We start from the raw sequence: 24,592 nt of genomic DNA, 5'->3' as shown, positions 1-24,592 counted from the left end.
CCTAACCCTAACCCTATCCCCAGCCCTGACCCTGACACCTAGGCCTCCCCCGCATCCTGAAGCCTGAGGCCTAGCCTAACGGCACGATGCGCGCTACCACGCACACGCCCCCTAACACGCATCCGCACCCCGGTCTCGACCCTCAGCCTCACCGGGGGCCTAACCCTAACCCTAGCCCCAGCCCTGACACTGACCCCTAGGCCTCCGCCGCAGCCTAAAGCCTGAGTCCTAGCCTAACGGCACGCTGCGCCCTACGACGTCCACGCTCCCTAACACACATCCGCACCCCGATCTCGACCCTCAGCCTCACCGGGGGCCTAACACTAACCCTAGCCCCAGCCCTGACCCTGACCCCTAGGCCTCCCTCGCAGCCTGAAGCCTGAGGCCTAGACTAACGGCACGCTGCGCCCTACGATGCCCAGGCCCCCTAACACGCATCCGCAGCCTGATCTCGACTCTCAGCCTCACCGGGGGCCTAACCCTAACCCTAGCCCCAGCGCTGACCCTGATCCCTAGGCCTGCCCCGCAGCCTGAAGCCTGAGGACTAGCCTAATGGCACGCCGCGCTCTACGACGCACACGCCCCCTAACACGCATCCGCACCCCGATCTCGACCCTCAGCCTCATCGGGGGCCTAACCCTAACCCTAGCCCCAGCCCTGACCCTGACCCCTAGGCCTCCCCCGCAGCCTGAAGCATGAGGCCTAGCCTAATGGCACGCCGCGCCCTAAGACGCACATGCCCCCTAACACGCATCCGCACCCTGATCTCGACCCTCAGCCTCACCGGGGGCCTAACCCTAACCCTAGCACCAGCCCTGACACTGACCACTAGGCCTCCCCCACAGCCTGAAGCCTGAGGCTTAGCCTAAAAGCACGCCACGCCCTTCGAAGCACACGCCCCCTAACACGCATCCGCACCCCGATCTCGACCCTCAGCCTCACCGGGGGCCTAATCCTTACCCTAGCCCCAGCCCAGACTCTGACACCTAGGCCTCCCCCGCAGCCTGAAGCCTGAGGCCTAGCCTAAGGGCACGCCGCGCTCTACGAAGCCCACGCACGCTAAGACGAATCCGCACCCCGATCTCGTCACTCAGCCTCACCGGGGGCCTAACACTAACCCCAGTCCCACGCTTGACCCTGACCCTAGGCCTCCCCCGCAGCCTGAAGCCTGAGGCCTAGCCTAACGGCACGCCACGCCCATCGACGCACACGCCCCCTAACACGCATCCGCACCCCGATCTCGACCCACAGCCTCACCGGGGGCCTAACCCTAACCCTAGCCCTAGCCCTGAACCTGACACCTAGGCCACCCCGCAGCCTGAAGCCTGAGGCCTAGCCAAACGGCACGCAGCGCCCTACGACGCACACGCCCCCTAACACGCATCCGCACCCCGATCTCGACCCTCAGCCTCACAGGGGGCCTAACCCTAACCCTACCCCAGCCCTGACCCTGAACCCTAGGCCTCCCCCGCAGCGTGAATCCTGAGGCCTAGCCTAACGGCACGCCGCGCCCTACGACGCCCACGCCCCCTAACACGCATCCGCACCCCGATCTCGACCCTCAGCCTCACCGGGGGCCTAATCCTAACCCTAGCCCCAGCGATGACCCTGACCCCCAGGCCTCCCCCGCAGCCTGAAGCCTGAGGACTAACCTAACAGCACGCCGTGCCCTACGACGCGCACGACCCCTAACACGCATCCGCACCCCGATCTCGACCCTCAGCCTCACCGGGGGCCTAACCCTAACCCTAGCCCCAGCCTTGACCCTGACCACTAGGCATCCCCCAAAGCCTGAAGCCTGAGGCCTAGCCTAAGGGCTCGCCGCGCCCTACGACACCCACGCCCCCGAACACGCATCCGCACCCCGATCTTGACCCTCAGCCTCACCGTGGGCGTAACCCTAACCCTAGCGCCAGACCTGACCCTGACTCCTAGGCCTCCCCCGCTGCCTGAAGCCTGAGGTCTAGCCTAACGGCACGCCACGCCCTACGACGCTCATGCCCCCTAACACGCATCCGCAACCCGATCTCGACCCTCAGCCTCACCGGGGGCCTAACCCTAACCCTATCCCCAGCCCTGACCCTGACACCTAGTCATCCCCCGCAGCCTGAAGCCTGAGGCCTAGCCTAACGGCACGCCACGCCCTACGATGCACACGACCCATAACACGCATCCGCACCCCGATCTCGATCCTCAGCCTCACCGGGGGCCTAACCCTAACACTAGCCCCAGCCCTGGCCCTGACCCCTAGGCCTCCCCCGTAGCCTGAAGCCTGAGGCCTAGCCTTATGGCACGCCGCGCATTAGGACGCACACGCCCACTAACACGCATCCGCACCCCGATCTCGACCCTCAGCCTCACCGTGGCCCTAACCCTAACCCTAGCCCCAGCCCTGACCCTGACCCCTAGGCCTCCCCCACAGCCTGAAGCCTGAGACCTAACCTAATGGCACGCCGCGCCCTACGACGCCCACGCCCCCGAACACGCATCCGCACCCGGATCTCGACCCTCAGCCTCACCGGGGGCCTAACCCTGACCCTAACCCCTAGGCCTCCCCCGCAGCCTGAAGCCTGAGGCCTAGCCTAACTTCACGCCACGCCCTACGACGCTCATGCCCCCTAACACGCATCCGCAACCCGATCTCGACCCTCAGCCTCACCGGGGGCCTAACCCTAACCCTATCCCCAGCCCTGACCCTGACACCTAGTCATCCCCCGCAGCCTGAAGCCTGAGGCCTAGCCTAACGGCACGCCACGCCCTACGATGCACACGACCCATAACACGCATCCGCACCCCGATCTCGATCCTCAGCCTCACCGGGGGCCTAACCCTAACACTAGCCCCAGCCCTGGCCCTGACCCCTAGGCCTCCCCCGTAGCCTGAAGCCTGAGGCCTAGCCTTATGGCACGCCGCGCATTAGGACGCACACGCCCACTAACACGCATCCGCACCCCGATCTCGACCCTCAGCCTCACCGTGGCCCTAACCCTAACCCTAGCCCCAGCACTGACCCTGACCCCTAGGCCTCCCCCGCAGCCTGAAGCCTGAGGCCTTGCCTAACGGCACACCGCGACCTACGACGCCCAAGTCCCCGAACACGCATCCGCACCCCGATCTCGACACTCAGCCTCACCGAGGGCCTAACCCTAATCCTAGCCCCAGGCTTGACCCTGACTCCTAGGCCTCCCCCGCAGCCTGAAGCCTGAGGCCTAGCCTAACGGCACACCGTGACCTACGACGCCCACGCCCGCGAACACGCATGCGCACCCCGATTTCGACCCTCAGCCTCACCGGGGGCCTAACCCTAACCTTAGCCCCAGCACTGACCCTGACCCCTAGGCCTCCCCCGCAGCCTGAAGCCTGAGGCCTAGCCTAATGGCACGCTGCGCCCTACGACGCCCACGCCCCCTAACACCCATCCGCACCCCGATCTCGACCCTCAGCCTCATCGGGGGCCTAACCCTAACCCTATCCCCAGCCCTTACCCTGAAACCTAGGCCTCCCCCGCAGCCTGAAGCCTGAGGCCTAGCCTAACGGCACGCCGCGCGCTACGACGCAAGCGACCGCTAACACGCATCCGCACCACGATCTCGACCCTCAGCGTCACCGGGGGCCTAACACTAACCCTAGCCCCAGCCCTTTCCCTGACCCATAGGACTCCCCCGCAGCCTGAAGCCTGAGGCCTAGCCTAACGGCACGCTGCACCCTACGACGCGCACGCCCCCTAACACGCGTCCGCACCCCGATCTCGACCCTCAGCCTCACCGGGGGCCTAAATCTAAACCTAGCCCCAGCCCTTACCCTGACCCCTAGACCTCCCCCGCAGCCTGAAGCCTGAGGCCTAGCCTAACGGCACGCCTCGCCCTACGACGCCCACGCCCCCGAACACACATCCGCACCCCGATCTTGACCCTCAGCCTCACCGCGGGCCTAACCCTAACCCTATCCCCAGCCCTGACCCTGATCCCTAGGCCTGCCCCGCAGCCTGAAGCCTGAGACCTAACCTAACGGCACGCCACGCCCTACGACGCACACGCCCCCTAACACGCATCCGCACGCCGATCTCGACCCTCAGCCTCACCGGGGGCCTAAACCTAACCAGGCCCCAGCTTGACCCTGACCCCTAGGACTCCCCCGCAGCCTGAAGCCTGAGGCCTAGGGTAACGGCACGCCGCGCTCTACGACGCACACGCCCCCTAACACGCATCCGCACCCCGATCTAGACCCTCAGCCTCACCGAGGTCCTAACCCTAACCCTAGCCCCAGCCCGGACCCAGACACCTCGGCCTCCCCCGCAGCCTGAAGCCTGAGTCCTAGCCTAACGGCACTCTGCGTCCTACGACGCCCACGCCCCCGAACACGCATCCGCACCCCGATCTCGACCCTAAGCCTCACCGGGGTCTAAACCTAACCCTAGCCCCAGCCCTGACCCTGACCCCTAGGCCTCCCCCCAGCCTGAAGCCTGAGGCCTAGCCTAAGGGCACGCCGCGCCCTACGAAGCCCACGCACGCTAAGACGAATCCGCACCCCGATCTCGACCCTCAGCCTCACCGGGGGCCTAACACTAACCCCAGCCCCAGGCTTGACCCTGACACTAGGCCTCCGCCGCAGCCTGAAGCCTGAGACCTAGCCTAACGGCACGCCACGCCCTTCGAAGCATACGCCCCCTAACACGCATCCGCACCCCGATCTCGACCCTCAGCCTCACCGGGGGCCGAATCCTTACCCTAGCCCCAGCCCAGACTCTGACACCTAGGCCTCCCCCGCAGCCTGAAGCCTGAGGCCTAGCCTAAGGGCACGCCGCGCCCTACGACGCCCATGCACGCTAAGACGAGTCTGCACCCCGATCTCGTCACTCAGCCTCACCGGGGGCCTAACACTAACCCCAGCCCCACGCTTGACCCTGACCCTAAGCCTCCCCCGCAGCCTGAAGCCTGAGGCGTAGCCTAACGGCACGCCGCGCCCTACGACGCACACGCCCCCTAACACGCATCCGCACCTAGATCTCGACCCTCAGCCGCACCGGGGGCCTAACCCTAACCCTAGCCCCAGCCCTGACCCTGCAACCCTAGGCCTCTCCCGCAGCCTGAAGCCTGAGGCCTAGCCTAAGGGCACGCCGCGCCCTACGACGCTCACGCCCCCTGACACGCATCCGCACCCCGATCTCCACCCTCAGCCTCACCGGGGGCCTAACCCTAACTCTATCCCCAGCCCTGACGATGACACCTAGGCCTCCCCCGCATCCTGAAGCCTGAGGCCTAGCCTAACGTCTCGCTGCGCCCTACGACGCCCACGCCCCCTAACACGCATCCGCACCCCGATCTCGACCCTTAGCCTCACTGGGGGCCTAACCCTAACCCTAGCCCCAGCCGTGACCCTGACCCCTTGGCCTCACCCGCAGCCTGAAGCCTGAGACCTAGCCTAACGGCACGCCACGCCCTACGACGCACACGCCCCCTAACACGCATCCGCACACCGATCTCGACCCTCAGCCTCACCGGGGGCCTAAACCTAACCCTAGCCCCAGCTTGACCCTGACCCCTAGGACTCCCCCGCAGCCGGAAGCCTGAGGCCTAGGCAAACGGCACGCCGCGCTCTACGACGCACACTCCCCCTAAAACGCATCCGCACCGCGATCTCGACGCTCAGCCTCACCGGGGGCCTAAACCTAACCCTAGCCCCAGCCCTGACTCTGACCCCTAGGCCGCCCCCACAGCCTGAAGCCTGAGGCTTAGCGTAAAAGCACGCAGCGCCCTACGACGCACACGCCCCTTAACACGCATACGCACCCCGATCTCGACCTTCAGCCTCACCGGGGCCCTAACCCTAACCCTATCCCCAGCCCTGACCCTGACACCTAGGCCTCCCCCGCATCCTGAAGCCTGAGGCCTAGCCTAACGGCACGATGCGCGCTACCACGCACACGCCCCCTAACACGCATCCGCACCCCGGTCTCGACCCTCAGCCTCACCGGGGGCCTAACCCTAACCCTAGCCCCAGCCCTGACACTGACCCCTAGGCCTCCGCCGCAGCCTAAAGCCTGAGTCCTAGCCTAACGGCACGCTGCGCCCTACGACGTCCACGCTCCCTAACACACATCCGCACCCCGATCTCGACCCTCAGCCTCACCGGGGGCCTAACACTAACCCTAGCCCCAGCCCTGACCCTGACCCCTAGGCCTCCCTCGCAGCCTGAAGCCTGAGGCCTAGACTAACGGCACGCTGCGCCCTACGATGCCCAGGCCCCCTAACACGCATCCGCAGCCTGATCTCGACTCTCAGCCTCACCGGGGGCCTAACCCTAACCCTAGCCCCAGCGCTGACCCTGATCCCTAGGCCTGCCCCGCAGCCTGAAGCCTGAGGACTAGCCTAATGGCACGCCGCGCTCTACGACGCACACGCCCCCTAACACGCATCCGCACCCCGATCTCGACCCTCAGCCTCATCGGGGGCCTAACCCTAACCCTAGCCCCAGCCCTGACCCTGACCCCTAGGCCTCCCCCGCAGCCTGAAGCATGAGGCCTAGCCTAATGGCACGCCGCGCCCTAAGACGCACATGCCCCCTAACACGCATCCGCACCCTGATCTCGACCCTCAGCCTCACCGGGGGCCTAACCCTAACCCTAGCACCAGCCCTGACACTGACCACTAGGCCTCCCCCACAGCCTGAAGCCTGAGGCTTAGCCTAAAAGCACGCCACGCCCTTCGAAGCACACGCCCCCTAACACGCATCCGCACCCCGATCTCGACCCTCAGCCTCACCGGGGGCCTAATCCTTACCCTAGCCCCAGCCCAGACTCTGACACCTAGGCCTCCCCCGCAGCCTGAAGCCTGAGGCCTAGCCTAAGGGCACGCCGCGCTCTACGAAGCCCACGCACGCTAAGACGAATCCGCACCCCGATCTCGTCACTCAGCCTCACCGGGGGCCTAACACTAACCCCAGTCCCACGCTTGACCCTGACCCTAGGCCTCCCCCGCAGCCTGAAGCCTGAGGCCTAGCCTAACGGCACGCCACGCCCATCGACGCACACGCCCCCTAACACGCATCCGCACCCCGATCTCGACCCACAGCCTCACCGGGGGCCTAACCCTAACCCTAGCCCTAGCCCTGAACCTGACACCTAGGCCACCCCGCAGCCTGAAGCCTGAGGCCTAGCCAAACGGCACGCAGCGCCCTACGACGCACACGCCCCCTAACACGCATCCGCACCCCGATCTCGACCCTCAGCCTCACAGGGGGCCTAACCCTAACCCTACCCCAGCCCTGACCCTGAACCCTAGGCCTCCCCCGCAGCGTGAATCCTGAGGCCTAGCCTAACGGCACGCCGCGCCCTACGACGCCCACGCCCCCTAACACGCATCCGCACCCCGATCTCGACCCTCAGCCTCACCGGGGGCCTAATCCTAACCCTAGCCCCAGCGATGACCCTGACCCCCAGGCCTCCCCCGCAGCCTGAAGCCTGAGGACTAACCTAACAGCACGCCGTGCCCTACGACGCGCACGACCCCTAACACGCATCCGCACCCCGATCTCGACCCTCAGCCTCACCGGGGGCCTAACCCTAACCCTAGCCCCAGCCTTGACCCTGACCACTAGGCATCCCCCAAAGCCTGAAGCCTGAGGCCTAGCCTAAGGGCTCGCCGCGCCCTACGACACCCACGCCCCCGAACACGCATCCGCACCCCGATCTTGACCCTCAGCCTCACCGTGGGCGTAACCCTAACCCTAGCGCCAGACCTGACCCTGACTCCTAGGCCTCCCCCGCAGCCTGAAGCCTGAGGTCTAGCCTAACGGCACGCCACGCCCTACGACGCTCATGCCCCCTAACACGCATCCGCAACCCGATCTCGACCCTCAGCCTCACCGGGGGCCTAACCCTAACCCTATCCCCAGCCCTGACCCTGACACCTAGTCATCCCCCGCAGCCTGAAGCCTGAGGCCTAGCCTAACGGCACGCCACGCCCTACGATGCACACGACCCATAACACGCATCCGCACCCCGATCTCGATCCTCAGCCTCACCGGGGGCCTAACCCTAACACTAGCCCCAGCCCTGGCCCTGACCCCTAGGCCTCCCCCGTAGCCTGAAGCCTGAGGCCTAGCCTTATGGCACGCCGCGCATTAGGACGCACACGCCCACTAACACGCATCCGCACCCCGATCTCGACCCTCAGCCTCACCGTGGCCCTAACCCTAACCCTAGCCCCAGCCCTGACCCTGACCCCTAGGCCTCCCCCACAGCCTGAAGCCTGAGACCTAACCTAATGGCACGCCGCGCCCTACGACGCCCACGCCCCCGAACACGCATCCGCACCCGGATCTCGACCCTCAGCCTCACCGGGGGCCTAACCCTAACCCTAGCCCCAGCCCTGACCCTAACCCCTAGGCCTCCCCCGCAGCCTGAAGCCTGAGGCCTAGCCTAACTTCACGCCACGCCCTACGACGCTCATGCCCCCTAACACGCATCCGCAACCCGATCTCGACCCTCAGCCTCACCGGGGGCCTAACCCTAACCCTATCCCCAGCCCTGACCCTGACACCTAGTCATCCCCCGCAGCCTGAAGCCTGAGGCCTAGCCTAACGGCACGCCACGCCCTACGATGCACACGACCCATAACACGCATCCGCACCCCGATCTCGATCCTCAGCCTCACCGGGGGCCTAACCCTAACACTAGCCCCAGCCCTGGCCCTGACCCCTAGGCCTCCCCCGTAGCCTGAAGCCTGAGGCCTAGCCTTATGGCACGCCGCGCATTAGGACGCACACGCCCACTAACACGCATCCGCACCCCGATCTCGACCCTCAGCCTCACCGTGGCCCTAACCCTAACCCTAGCCCCAGCACTGACCCTGACCCCTAGGCCTCCCCCGCAGCCTGAAGCCTGAGGCCTTGCCTAACGGCACACCGCGACCTACGACGCCCAAGTCCCCGAACACGCATCCGCACCCCGATCTCGACACTCAGCCTCACCGAGGGCCTAACCCTAATCCTAGCCCCAGGCTTGACCCTGACTCCTAGGCCTCCCCCGCAGCCTGAAGCCTGAGGCCTAGCCTAACGGCACACCGTGACCTACGACGCCCACGCCCGCGAACACGCATGCGCACCCCGATTTCGACCCTCAGCCTCACCGGGGGCCTAACCCTAACCTTAGCCCCAGCACTGACCCTGACCCCTAGGCCTCCCCCGCAGCCTGAAGCCTGAGGCCTAGCCTAATGGCACGCTGCGCCCTACGACGCCCACGCCCCCTAACACCCATCCGCACCCCGATCTCGACCCTCAGCCTCATCGGGGGCCTAACCCTAACCCTATCCCCAGCCCTTACCCTGAAACCTAGGCCTCCCCCGCAGCCTGAAGCCTGAGGCCTAGCCTAACGGCACGCCGCGCGCTACGACGCAAGCGACCGCTAACACGCATCCGCACCACGATCTCGACCCTCAGCGTCACCGGGGGCCTAACACTAACCCTAGCCCCAGCCCTTTCCCTGACCCATAGGACTCCCCCGCAGCCTGAAGCCTGAGGCCTAGCCTAACGGCACGCTGCACCCTACGACGCGCACGCCCCCTAACACGCGTCCGCACCCCGATCTCGACCCTCAGCCTCACCGGGGGCCTAAATCTAAACCTAGCCCCAGCCCTTACCCTGACCCCTAGACCTCCCCCGCAGCCTGAAGCCTGAGGCCTAGCCTAACGGCACGCCTCGCCCTACGACGCCCACGCCCCCGAACACACATCCGCACCCCGATCTTGACCCTCAGCCTCACCGCGGGCCTAACCCTAACCCTATCCCCAGCCCTGACCCTGATCCCTAGGCCTGCCCCGCAGCCTGAAGCCTGAGACCTAACCTAACGGCACGCCACGCCCTACGACGCACACGCCCCCTAACACGCATCCGCACGCCGATCTCGACCCTCAGCCTCACCGGGGGCCTAAACCTAACCAGGCCCCAGCTTGACCCTGACCCCTAGGACTCCCCCGCAGCCTGAAGCCTGAGGCCTAGGCTAACGGCACGCCGCGCTCTACGACGCACACGCCCCCTAACACGCATCCGCACCCCGATCTAGACCCTCAGCCTCACCGAGGTCCTAACCCTAACCCTAGCCCCAGCCCGGACCCAGACACCTCGGCCTCCCCCGCAGCCTGAAGCCTGAGTCCTAGCCTAACGGCACTCTGCGTCCTACGACGCCCACGCCCCCGAACACGCATCCGCACCCCGATCTCGACCCTCAGCCTCACCGGGGTCTAAACCTAACCCTAGCCCCAGCCCTGACCCTGACCCCTAGGCCTCCCCCGCAGCCTGAAGCCTGAGGCCTAGCCTAAGGGCACGCCGCGCCCTACGAAGCCCACGCACGCTAAGACGAATCCGCACCCCGATCTCGACCCTCAGCCTCACCGGGGGCCTAACACTAACCCCAGCCCCAGGCTTGACCCTGACACTAGGCCTCCGCCGCAGCCTGAAGCCTGAGACCTAGCCTAACGGCACGCCACGCCCTTCGAAGCATACGCCCCCTAACACGCATCCGCACCCCGATCTCGACCCTCAGCCTCACCGGGGGCCGAATCCTTACCCTAGCCCCAGCCCAGACTCTGACACCTAGGCCTCCCCCGCAGCCTGAAGCCTGAGGCCTAGCCTAAGGGCACGCCGCGCCCTACGACGCCCATGCACGCTAAGATGAGTCTGCACCCCGATCTCGTCACTCAGCCTCACCGGGGGCCTAACACTAACCCCAGCCCCACGCTTGACCCTGACCCTAAGCCTCCCCCGCAGCCTGAAGCCTGAGGCGTAGCCTAACGGCACGCCGCGCCCTACGACGCACACGCCCCCTAACACGCATCCGCACCTAGATCTCGACCCTCAGCCGCACCGGGGGCCTAACCCTAACCCTAGCCCCAGCCCTGACCCTGCAACCCTAGGCCTCTCCCGCAGCCTGAAGCCTGAGGCCTAGCCTAAGGGCACGCCGCGCCCTACGACGCTCACGCCCCCTGACACGCATCCGCACCCCGATCTCCACCCTCAGCCTCACCGGGGGCCTAACCCTAACTCTATCCCCAGCCCTGACGATGACACCTAGGCCTCCCCCGCATCCTGAAGCCTGAGGCCTAGCCTAACGTCTCGCTGCGCCCTACGACGCCCACGCCCCCTAACACGCATCCGCACCCCGATCTCGACCCTTAGCCTCACTGGGGGCCTAACCCTAACCCTAGCCCCAGCCGTGACCCTGACCCCTTGGCCTCACCCGCAGCCTGAAGCCTGAGACCTAGCCTAACGGCACGCCACGCCCTACGACGCACACGCCCCCTAACACGCATCCGCACACCGATCTCGACCCTCAGCCTCACCGGGGGCCTAAACCTAACCCTAGCCCCAGCTTGACCCTGACCCCTAGGACTCCCCCGCAGCCGGAAGCCTGAGGCCTAGGCAAACGGCACGCCGCGCTCTACGACGCACACTCCCCCTAAAACGCATCCGCACCGCGATCTCGACGCTCAGCCTCACCGGGGGCCTAAACCTAACCCTAGCCCCAGCCCTGACTCTGACCCCTAGGCCGCCCCCACAGCCTGAAGCCTGAGGCTTAGCGTAAAAGCACGCAGCGCCCTACGACGCACACGCCCCTTAACACGCATACGCACCCCGATCTCGACCTTCAGCCTCACCGGGGCCCTAACCCTAACCCTATCCCCAGCCCTGACCCTGACACCTAGGCCTCCCCCGCATCCTGAAGCCTGAGGCCTAGCCTAACGGCACGATGCGCGCTACCACGCACACGCCCCCTAACACGCATCCGCACCCCGGTCTCGACCCTCAGCCTCACCGGGGGCCTAACCCTAACCCTAGCCCCAGCCCTGACACTGACCCCTAGGCCTCCGCCGCAGCCTAAAGCCTGAGTCCTAGCCTAACGGCACGCTGCGCCCTACGACGTCCACGCTCCCTAACACACATCCGCACCCCGATCTCGACCCTCAGCCTCACCGGGGGCCTAACACTAACCCTAGCCCCAGCCCTGACCCTGACCCCTAGGCCTCCCTCGCAGCCTGAAGCCTGAGGCCTAGACTAACGGCACGCTGCGCCCTACGATGCCCAGGCCCCCTAACACGCATCCGCAGCCTGATCTCGACTCTCAGCCTCACCGGGGGCCTAACCCTAACCCTAGCCCCAGCGCTGACCCTGATCCCTAGGCCTGCCCCGCAGCCTGAAGCCTGAGGACTAGCCTAATGGCACGCCGCGCTCTACGACGCACACGCCCCCTAACACGCATCCGCACCCCGATCTCGACCCTCAGCCTCATCGGGGGCCTAACCCTAACCCTAGCCCCAGCCCTGACCCTGACCCCTAGGCCTCCCCCGCAGCCTGAAGCATGAGGCCTAGCCTAATGGCACGCCGCGCCCTAAGACGCACATGCCCCCTAACACGCATCCGCACCCTGATCTCGACCCTCAGCCTCACCGGGGGCCTAACCCTAACCCTAGCACCAGCCCTGACACTGACCACTAGGCCTCCCCCACAGCCTGAAGCCTGAGGCTTAGCCTAAAAGCACGCCACGCCCTTCGAAGCACACGCCCCCTAACACGCATCCGCACCCCGATCTCGACCCTCAGCCTCACCGGGGGCCTAATCCTTACCCTAGCCCCAGCCCAGACTCTGACACCTAGGCCTCCCCCGCAGCCTGAAACCTGAGGCCTAGCCTAAGGGCACGCCGCGCTCTACGAAGCCCACGCACGCTAAGACGAATCCGCACCCCGATCTCGTCACTCAGCCTCACCGGGGGCCTAACACTAACCCCAGTCCCACGCTTGACCCTGACCCTAGGCCTCCCCCGCAGCCTGAAGCCTGAGGCCTAGCCTAACGGCACGCCACGCCCATCGACGCACACGCCCCCTAACACGCATCCGCACCCCGATCTCGACCCACAGCCTCACCGGGGGCCTAACCCTAACCCTAGCCCTAGCCCTGAACCTGACACCTAGGCCACCCCGCAGCCTGAAGCCTGAGGCCTAGCCAAACGGCACGCAGCGCCCTACGACGCACACGCCCCCTAACACGCATCCGCACCCCGATCTCGACCCTCAGCCTCACAGGGGGCCTAACCCTAACCCTACCCCAGCCCTGACCCTGAACCCTAGGCCTCCCCCGCAGCGTGAATCCTGAGGCCTAGCCTAACGGCACGCCGCGCCCTACGACGCCCACGCCCCCTAACACGCATCCGCACCCCGATCTCGACCCTCAGCCTCACCGGGGGCCTAATCCTAACCCTAGCCCCAGCGATGACCCTGACCCCCAGGCCTCCCCCGCAGCCTGAAGCCTGAGGACTAACCTAACAGCACGCCGTGCCCTACGACGCGCACGACCCCTAACACGCATCCGCACCCCGATCTCGACCCTCAGCCTCACCGGGGGCCTAACCCTAACCCTAGCCCCAGCCTTGACCCTGACCACTAGGCATCCCCCAAAGCCTGAAGCCTGAGGCCTAGCCTAAGGGCTCGCCGCGCCCTACGACACCCACGCCCCCGAACACGCATCCGCACCCCGATCTTGACCCTCAGCCTCACCGTGGGCGTAACCCTAACCCTAGCGCCAGACCTGACCCTGACTCCTAGGCCTCCCCCGCAGCCTGAAGCCTGAGGTCTAGCCTAACGGCACGCCACGCCCTACGACGCTCATGCCCCCTAACACGCATCCGCAACCCGATCTCGACCCTCAGCCTCACCGGGGGCCTAACCCTAACCCTATCCCCAGCCCTGACCCTGACACCTAGTCATCCCCCGCAGCCTGAAGCCTGAGGCCTAGCCTAACGGCACGCCACGCCCTACGATGCACACGACCCATAACACGCATCCGCACCCCGATCTCGATCCTCAGCCTCACCGGGGGCCTAACCCTAACACTAGCCCCAGCCCTGGTCCTGACCCCTAGGCCTCCCCCGTAGCCTGAAGCCTGAGGCCTAGCCTTATGGCACGCCGCGCATTAGGACGCACACGCCCACTAACACGCATCCGCACCCCGATCTCGACCCTCAGCCTCACCGTGGCCCTAACCCTAACCCTAGCCCCAGCCCTGACCCTGACCCCTAGGCCTCCCCCACAGCCTGAAGCCTGAGACCTAACCTAATGGCACGCCGCGCCCTACGACGCCCACGCCCCCGAACACGCATCCGCACCCGGATCTCGACCCTCAGCCTCACCGGGGGCCTAACCCTAACCCTAGCCCCAGCCCTGACCCTAACCCCTAGGCCTCCCCCGCAGCCTGAAGCCTGAGGCCTAGCCTAACTTCACGCCACGCCCTACGACGCTCATGCCCCCTAACACGCATCCGCAACCCGATCTCGACCCTCAGCCTCACCGGGGGTCTAACCCTAACCCTATCCCCAGCCCTGACCCTGACACCTAGTCATCCCCCGCAGCCTGAAGCCTGAGGCCTAGCCTAACGGCACGCCACGCCCTACGATGCACACGACCCATAACACGCATCCGCACCCCGATCTCGATCCTCAGCCTCACCGGGGGCCTAACCCTAACACTAGCCCCAGCCCTGGCCCTGACCCCTAGGCCTCCCCCGTAGCCTGAAGCCTGAGGCCTAGCCTTATGGCACGCCGCGCATTAGGACGCACACGCCCACTAACACGCATCCGCACCCCGATCTCGACCCTCAGCCTCACCGTGGCCCTAACCCTAACCCTAGCCCCAGCACTGACCCTGACCCCTAGGCCTCCCCCGCAGCCTGAAGCCTGAGGCCTTGCCTAACGGCACACCGCGACCTACGACGCCCAAGTCCCCGAACACGCATCCGCACCCCGATCTCGACACTCAGCCTCACCGAGGGCCTAACCCTAATCCTAGCCCCAGGCTTGACCCTGACTCCTAGGCCTCCCCCGCAGCCTGAAGCCTGAGGCCTAGCCTAACGGCACACCGTGACCTACGACGCCCACGCCCGCGAACACGCATGCGCACCCCGATTTCGACCCTCAGCCTCACCGGGGGCCTAACCCTAACCTTAGCCCCAGCACTGACCCTGACCCCTAGGCCTCCCCCGCAGCCTGAAGCCTGAGGCCTAGCCTACTGGCACGCTGCGCCCTACGACGCCCACGCCCCCTAACACCCATCCGCACCCCGATCTCGACCCTCAGCCTCATCGGGGGCCTAACCCTAACCCTATCCCCAGCCCTTACCCTGAAACCTAGGCCTCCCCCGCAGCCTGAAGCCTGAGGCCTAGCCTAACGGCACGCCGCGCGCTACGACGCAAGCGACCGCTAACACGCATCCGCACCACGATCTCGACCCTCAGCGTCACCGGGGGCCTAACACTAACCCTAGCCCCAGCCCTTTCCCTGACCCATAGGACTCCCCCGCAGCCTGAAGCCTGAGGCCTAGCCTAACGGCACGCTGCACCCTACGACGCGCACGCCCCCTAACACGCGTCCGCACCCCGATCTCGACCCTCAGCCTCACCGGGGGCCTAAATCTAAACCTAGCCCCAGCCCTTACCCTGACCCCTAGACCTCCCCCGCAGCCTGAAGCCTGAGGCCTAGCCTAACGGCACGCCTCGCCCTACGACGCCCACGCCCCCGAACACACATCCGCACCCCGATCTTGACCCTCAGCCTCACCGCGGGCCTAACCCTAACCCTATCCCCAGCCCTGACCCTGATCCCTAGGCCTGCCCCGCAGCCTGAAGCCTGAGACCTAACCTAACGGCACGCCACGCCCTACGACGCACACGCCCCCTAACACGCATCCGCACGCCGATCTCGACCCTCAGCCTCACCGGGGGCCTAAACCTAACCAGGCCCCAGCTTGACCCTGACCCCTAGGACTCCCCCGCAGCCTGAAGCCTGAGGCCTAGGCTAACGGCACGCCGCGCTCTACGACGCACACGCCCCCTAACACGCATCCGCACCCCGATCTAGACCCTCAGCCTCACCGAGGTCCTAACCCTAACCCTAGCCCCAGCCCGGACCCAGACACCTCGGCCTCCCCCGCAGCCTGAAGCCTGAGTCCTAGCCTAACGGCACTCTGCGTCCTACGACGCCCACGCCCCCGAACACGCATCCGCACCCCGATCTCGACCCTCAGCCTCACCGGGGTCTAAACCTAACCCTAGCCCCAGCCCTGACCCTGACCCCTAGGCCTCCCCCGCAGCCTGAAGCCTGAGGCCTAGCCTAAGGGCACGCCGCGCCCTACGAAGCCCACGCACGCTAAGACGAATCCGCACCCCGATCTCGACCCTCAGCCTCACCGGGGGCCTAACACTAACCCCAGCCCCAGGCTTGACCCTGACACTAGGCCTCCGCCGCAGCCTGAAGCCTGAGACCTAGCCTAACGGCACGCCACGCCCTTCGAAGCATACGCCCCCTAACACGCATCCGCACCCCGATCTCGACCCTCAGCCTCACCGGGGGCCGAATCCTTACCCTAGCCCCAGCCCAGACTCTGACACCTAGGCCTCCCCCGCAGCCTGAAGCCTGAGGCCTAGCCTAAGGGCACGCCGCGCCCTACGACGCCCATGCACGCTAAGATGAGTCTGCACCCCGATCTCGTCACTCAGCCTCACCGGGGGCCTAACACTAACCCCAGCCCCACGCTTGACCCTGACCCTAAGCCTCCCCCGCAGCCTGAAGCCTGAGGCGTAGCCTAACGGCACGCCGCGCCCTACGACGCACACGCCCCCTAACACGCATCCGCACCTAGATCTCGACCCTCAGCCGCACCGGGGGCCTAACCCTAACCCTAGCCCCAGCCCTGACCCTGCAACCCTAGGCCTCTCCCGCAGCCTGAAGCCTGAGGCCTAGCCTAAGGGCACGCCGCGCCCTACGACGCTCACGCCCCCTGACACGCATCCGCACCCCGATCTCCACCCTCAGCCTCACCGGGGGCCTAACCCTAACTCTATCCCCAGCCCTGACGATGACACCTAGGCCTCCCCCGCATCCTGAAGCCTGAGGCCTAGCCTAACGTCTCGCTGCGCCCTACGACGCCCACGCCCCCTAACACGCATCCGCACCCCGATCTCGACCCTTAGCCTCACTGGGGGCCTAACCCTAACCCTAGCCCCAGCCGTGACCCTGACCCCTTGGCCTCACCCGCAGCCTGAAGCCTGAGACCTAGCCTAACGGCACGCCACGCCCTACGACGCACACGCCCCCTAACACGCATCCGCACACCGATCTCGACCCTCAGCCTCACCGGGGGCCTAAACCTAACCCTAGCCCCAGCTTGACCCTGACCCCTAGGACTCCCCCGCAGCCGGAAGCCTGAGGCCTAGGCAAACGGCACGCCGCGCTCTACGACGCACACTCCCCCTAAAACGCATCCGCACCGCGATCTCGACGCTCAGCCTCACCGGGGGCCTAAACCTAACCCTAGCCCCAGCCCTGACTCTGACCCCTAGGCCGCCCCCACAGCCTGAAGCCTGAGGCTTAGCGTAAAAGCACGCAGCGCCCTACGACGCACACGCCCCTTAACACGCATACGCACCCCGATCTCGACCTTCAGCCTCACCGGGGCCCTAACCCTAACCCTATCCCCAGCCCTGACCCTGACACCTAGGCCTCCCCCGCATCCTGAAGCCTGAGGCCTAGCCTAACGGCACGATGCGCGCTACCACGCACACGCCCCCTAACACGCATCCGCACCCCGGTCTCGACCCTCAGCCTCACCGGGGGCCTAACCCTAACCCTAGCCCCAGCCCTGACACTGACCCCTAGGCCTCCGCCGCAGCCTAAAGCCTGAGTCCTAGCCTAACGGCACGCTGCGCCCTACGACGTCCACGCTCCCTAACACACATCCGCACCCCGATCTCGACCCTCAGCCTCACCGGGGGCCTAACACTAACCCTAGCCCCAGCCCTGACCCTGACCCCTAGGCCTCCCTCGCAGCCTGAAGCCTGAGGCCTAGACTAACGGCACGCCGCGCTCTACGACGCACACGCCCCCTAACACGCATCCGCACCCCGATCTCGACCCTCAGCCTCATCGGGGGCCTAACCCTAACCCTAGCCCCAGCCCTGACCCTGACCCCTAGGCCTCCCCCGCAGCCTGAAGCATGAGGCCTAGCCTAATGGCACGCCGCGCCCTAAGACGCACATGCCCCCTAACACGCATCCGCACCCTGATCTCGACCCTCAGCCTCACCGGGGGCCTAACCCTAACCCTAGCACCAGCCCTGACACTGACCACTAGGCCTCCCCCACAGCCTGAAGCCTGAGGCTTAGCCTAAAAGCACGCCACGCCCTTCGAAGCACACGCCCCCTAACACGCATCCGCACCCCGATCTCGACCCTCAGCCTCACCGGGGGCCTAATCCTTACCCTAGCCCCAGCCCAGACTCTGACACCTAGGCCTCCCCCGCAGCCTGAAGCCTGAGGCCTAGCCTAAGGGCACGCCGCGCTCTACGAAGCCCACGCACGCTAAGACGAATCCGCACCCCGATCTCGTCACTCAGCCTCACCGGGGGCCTAACACTAACCCCAGTCCCACGCTTGACCCTGACCCTAGGCCTCCCCCGCAGCCTGAAGCCTGAGGCCTAGCCTAACGGCACGCCACGCCCATCGACGCACACGCCCCCTAACACGCATCCGCACCCCGATCTCGACCCACAGCCTCACCGGGGGCCTAACCCTAACCCTAGCCCTAGCCCTGAACCTGACACCTAGGCCACCCCGCAGCCTGAAGCCTGAGGCCTAGCCAAACGGCACGCAGCGCCCTACGACGCACACGCCCCCTAACACGCATCCGCACCCCGATCTCGACCCTCAGCCTCACAGGGGGCCTAACCCTAACCCTACCCCAGCCCTGACCCTGAACCCTAGGCCTCCCCCGCAGCGTGAATCCTGAGGCCTAGCCTAACGGCACGCCAAGCCCTACAACGCCCACGCCCCCTAACACGCATCCGCACCCCGATCTCGACCCTCAGCCTCACCGGGGGCCTAATCCTAACCCTAGCCCCAGCGATGACCCTGACCCCCAGGCCTCCCCCGCAGCCTGAAGCCTGAGGACTAACCTAACAGCACGCCGTGCCCTACGACGCGCACGACCCCTAACACGCATCCGCACCCCGATCTCGACCCTCAGCCTCACCGGGGGCCTAACCCTAACCCTAGCGCCAGCCTTGACCCTGACCACTAGGCATCCCCCAAAGCCTGAAGCCTGAGGCCTAGCCTAAGGGCTCGCCGCGCCCTACGACACCCACGCCCCCGAACACGCATCCGCACCCCGATCTTGACCCTCAGCCTCACCGTGGGCGTAACCCTAACCCTAGCGCCAGACCTGACCCTGACTCCTAGGCCTCCCCCGCAGCCTGAAGCCTGAGGTCTAGCCTAACGGCACGCCACGCCCTACGACGCTCATGCCCCCTAACACGCATCCGCAACCCGATCTCGACCCTCAGCCTCACCGGGGGCCTAACCCTAACCCTATCCCCAGCCCTGACCCTGACACCTAGTCATCCCCCGCAGCCTGAAGCCTGAGGCCTAGCCTAACGGCACGCCACGCCCTACGATGCACACGACCCATAACACGCATCCGCACCCCGATCTCGATCCTCAGCCTCACCGGGGGCCTAACCCTAACACTAGCCCCAGCCCTGGTCCTGACCCCTAGGCCTCCCCCGTAGCCTGAAGCCTGAGGCCTAGCCTTATGGCACGCCACGCATTAGGACGCACACGCCCACTAACACGCATCCGCACCCCGATCTCGACCCTCAGCCTCACCGTGGCCCTAACCCTAACCCTAGCCCCAGCCCTGACCCTGACCCCTAGGCCTCCCCCACAGCCTGAAGCCTGAGACCTAACCTAATGGCACGCCGCGCCCTACGACGCCCACGCCCCCGAACACGCATCCGCACCCGGATCTCGACCCTCAGCCTCACCGGGGGCCTAACCCTAACCCTAGCCCCAGCCCTGACCCTAACCCCTAGGCCTCCCCCGCAGCCTGAAGCCTGAGGCCTAGCCTAACTTCACGCCACGCCCTACGACGCTCATGCCCCCTAACACGCATCCGCAACCCGATCTCGACCCTCAGCCTCACCGGGGGCCTAACCCTAACCCTATCCCCAGCCCTGACCCTGACACCTAGTCATCCCCCGCAGCCTGAAGCCTGAGGCCTAGCCTAACGGCACGCCACGCCCTACGATGCACACGACCCATAACACGCATCCGCACCCCGATCTCGATCCTCAGCCTCACCGGGGGCCTAACCCTAACACTAGCCCCAGCCCTGGCCCTGACCCCTAGGCCTCCCCCGTAGCCTGAAGCCTGAGGCCTAGCCTTATGGCACGCCGCGCATTAGGACGCACACGCCCACTAACACGCATCCGCACCCCGATCTCGACCCTCAGCCTCACCGTGGCCCTAACCCTAACCCTAGCCCCAGCACTGACCCTGACCCCTAGGCCTCCCCCGCAGCCTGAAGCCTGAGGCCTTGCCTAACGGCACACCGCGACCTACGACGCCCAAGTCCCCGAACACGCATCCGCACCCCGATCTCGACACTCAGCCTCACCGAGGGCCTAACCCTAATCCTAGCCCCAGGCTTGACCCTGACTCCTAGGCCTCCCCCGCAGCCTGAAGCCTGAGGCCTAGCCTAACGGCACACCGTGACCTACGACGCCCACGCCCGCGAACACGCATGCGCACCCCGATTTCGACCCTCAGCCTCACCGGGGGCCTAACCCTAACCTTAGCCCCAGCACTGACCCTGACCCCTAGGCCTCCCCCGCAGCCTGAAGCCTGAGGCCTAGCCTAATGGCACGCTGCGCCCTACGACGCCCACGCCCCCTAACACCCATCCGCACCCCGATCTCGACCCTCAGCCTCATCGGGGGCCTAACCCTAACCCTATCCCCAGCCCTTACCCTGAAACCTAGGCCTCCCCCGCAGCCTGAAGCCTGAGGCCTAGCCTAACGGCACGCCGCGCGCTACGACGCAAGCGACCGCTAACACGCATCCGCACCACGATCTCGACCCTCAGCGTCACCGGGGGCCTAACACTAACCCTAGCCCCAGCCCTTTCCCTGACCCATAGGACTCCCCCGCAGCCTGAAGCCTGAGGCCTAGCCTAACGGCACGCTGCACCCTACGACGCGCACGCCCCCTAACACGCGTCCGCACCCCGATCTCGACCCTCAGCCTCACCGGGGGCCTAAATCTAAACCTAGCCCCAGCCCTTACCCTGACCCCTAGACCTCCCCCGCAGCCTGAAGCCTGAGGCCTAGCCTAACGGCACGCCTCGCCCTACGACGCCCACGCCCCCGAACACACATCCGCACCCCGATCTTGACCCTCAGCCTCACCGCGGGCCTAACCCTAACCCTATCCCCAGCCCTGACCCTGATCCCTAGGCCTGCCCCGCAGCCTGAAGCCTGAGACCTAACCTAACGGCACGCCACGCCCTACGACGCACACGCCCCCTAACACGCATCCGCACGCCGATCTCGACCCTCAGCCTCACCGGGGGCCTAAACCTAACCAGGCCCCAGCTTGACCCTGACCCCTAGGACTCCCCCGCAGCCTGAAGCCTGAGGCCTAGGCTAACGGCACGCCGCGCTCTACGACGCACACGCCCCCTAACACGCATCCGCACCCCGATCTAGACCCTCAGCCTCACCGAGGTCCTAACCCTAACCCTAGCCCCAGCCCGGACCCAGACACCTCGGCCTCCCCCGCAGCCTGAAGCCTGAGTCCTAGCCTAACGGCACTCTGCGTCCTACGACGCCCACGCCCCCGAACACGCATCCGCACCCCGATCTCGACCCTCAGCCTCACCGGGGTCTAAACCTAACCCTAGCCCCAGCCCTGACCCTGACCCCTAGGCCTCCCCCGCAGCCTGAAGCCTGAGGCCTAGCCTAAGGGCACGCCGCGCCCTACGAAGCCCACGCACGCTAAGACGAATCCGCACCCCGATCTCGACCCTCAGCCTCACCGGGGGCCTAACACTAACCCCAGCCCCAGGCTTGACCCTGACACTAGGCCTCCGCCGCAGCCTGAAGCCTGAGACCTAGCCTAACGGCACGCCACGCCCTTCGAAGCATACGCCCCCTAACACGCATCCGCACCCCGATCTCGACCCTCAGCCTCACCGGGGGCCGAATCCTTACCCTAGCCCCAGCCCAGACTCTGACACCTAGGCCTCCCCCGCAGCCTGAAGCCTGAGGCCTAGCCTAAGGGCACGCCGCGCCCTACGACGCCCATGCACGCTAAGACGAGTCTGCACCCCGATCTCGTCACTCAGCCTCACCGGGGGCCTAACACTAACCCCAGCCCCACGCTTGACCCTGACCCTAAGCCTCCCCCGCAGCCTGAAGCCTGAGGCGTAGCCTAACGGCACGCCGCGCCCTACGACGCACACGCCCCCTAACACGCATCCGCACCTAGATCTCGACCCTCAGCCGCACCGGGGGCCTAACCCTAACCCTAGCCCCAGCCCTGACCCTGCAACCCTAGGCCTCTCCCGCAGCCTGAAGCCTGAGGCCTAGCCTAAGGGCACGCCGCGCCCTACGACGCTCACGCCCCCTGACACGCATCCGCACCCCGATCTCCACCCTCAGCCTCACCGGGGGCCTAACCCTAACTCTATCCCCAGCCCTGACGATGACACCTAGGCCTCCCCCGCATCCTGAAGCCTGAGGCCTAGCCTAACGTCTCGCTGCGCCCTACGACGCCCACGCCCCCTAACACGCATCCGCACCCCGATCTCGACCCTTAGCCTCACTGGGGGCCTAACCCTAACCCTAGCCCCAGCCGTGACCCTGACCCCTTGGCCTCACCCGCAGCCTGAAGCCTGAGACCTAGCCTAACGGCACGCCACGCCCTACGACGCACACGCCCCCTAACACGCATCCGCACACCGATCTCGACCCTCAGCCTCACCGGGGGCCTAAACCTAACCCTAGCCCCAGCTTGACCCTGACCCCTAGGACTCCCCCGCAGCCGGAAGCCTGAGGCCTAGGCAAACGGCACGCCGCGCTCTACGACGCACACTCCCCCTAAAACGCATCCGCACCGCGATCTCGACGCTCAGCCTCACCGGGGGCCTAAACCTAACCCTAGCCCCAGCCCTGACTCTGACCCCTAGGCCGCCCCCACAGCCTGAAGCCTGAGGCTTAGCGTAAAAGCACGCAGCGCCCTACGACGCACACGCCCCTTAACACGCATACGCACCCCGATCTCGACCTTCAGCCTCACCGGGGCCCTAACCCTAACCCTATCCCCAGCCCTGACCCTGACACCTAGGCCTCCCCCGCATCCTGAAGCCTGAGGCCTAGCCTAACGGCACGATGCGCGCTACCACGCACACGCCCCCTAACACGCATCCGCACCCCGGTCTCGACCCTCAGCCTCACCGGGGGCCTAACCCTAACCCTAGCCCCAGCCCTGACACTGACCCCTAGGCCTCCGCCGCAGCCTAAAGCCTGAGTCCTAGCCTAACGGCACGCTGCGCCCTACGACGTCCACGCTCCCTAACACACATCCGCACCCCGATCTCGACCCTCAGCCTCACCGGGGGCCTAACACTAACCCTAGCCCCAGCCCTGACCCTGACCCCTAGGCCTCCCTCGCAGCCTGAAGCCTGAGGCCTAGACTAACGGCACGCTGCGCCCTACGATGCCCAGGCCCCCTAACACGCATCCGCAGCCTGATCTCGACTCTCAGCCTCACCGGGGGCCTAACCCTAACCCTAGCCCCAGCGCTGACCCTGATCCCTAGGCCTGCCCCGCAGCCTGAAGCCTGAGGACTAGCCTAATGGCACGCCGCGCTCTACGACGCACACGCCCCCTAACACGCATCCGCACCCCGATCTCGACCCTCAGCCTCATCGGGGGCCTAACCCTAACCCTAGCCCCAGCCCTGACCCTGACCCCTAGGCCTCCCCCGCAGCCTGAAGCATGAGGCCTAGCCTAATGGCACGCCGCGCCCTAAGACGCACATGCCCCCTAACACGCATCCGCACCCTGATCTCGACCCTCAGCCTCACCGGGGGCCTAACCCTAACCCTAGCACCAGCCCTGACACTGACCACTAGGCCTCCCCCACAGCCTGAAGCCTGAGGCTTAGCCTAAAAGCACGCCACGCCCTTCGAAGCACACGCCCCCTAACACGCATCCGCACCCCGATCTCGACCCTCAGCCTCACCGGGGGCCTAATCCTTACCCTAGCCCCAGCCCAGACTCTGACACCTAGGCCTCCCCCGCAGCCTGAAGCCTGAGGCCTAGCCTAAGGGCACGCCGCGCTCTACGAAGCCCACGCACGCTAAGACGAATCCGCACCCCGATCTCGTCAATCAGCCTCACCGGGGGCCTAACACTAACCCCAGTCCCACGCTTGACCCTGACCCTAGGCCTCCCCCGCAGCCTGAAGCCTGAGGCCTAGCCTAACGGCACGCCACGCCCATCGACGCACACGCCCCCTAACACGCATCCGCACCCCGATCTCGACCCACAGCCTCACCGGGGGCCTAACCCTAACCCTAGCCCTAGCCCTGAACCTGACACCTAGGCCACCCCGCAGCCTGAAGCCTGAGGCCTAGCCAAACGGCACGCAGCGCCCTACGACGCACACGCCCCCTAACACGCATCCGCACCCCGATCTCGACCCTCAGCCTCACAGG

The sequence above is a fragment of the Kogia breviceps genome, chromosome 3, assembly GCF_026419965.1.
Source record: "Kogia breviceps isolate mKogBre1 chromosome 3, mKogBre1 haplotype 1, whole genome shotgun sequence".
Classification (NCBI taxonomy): domain Eukaryota; kingdom Metazoa; phylum Chordata; class Mammalia; order Artiodactyla; family Physeteridae; genus Kogia; species Kogia breviceps.
This window is presented reverse-complemented; position numbering follows the sequence as displayed.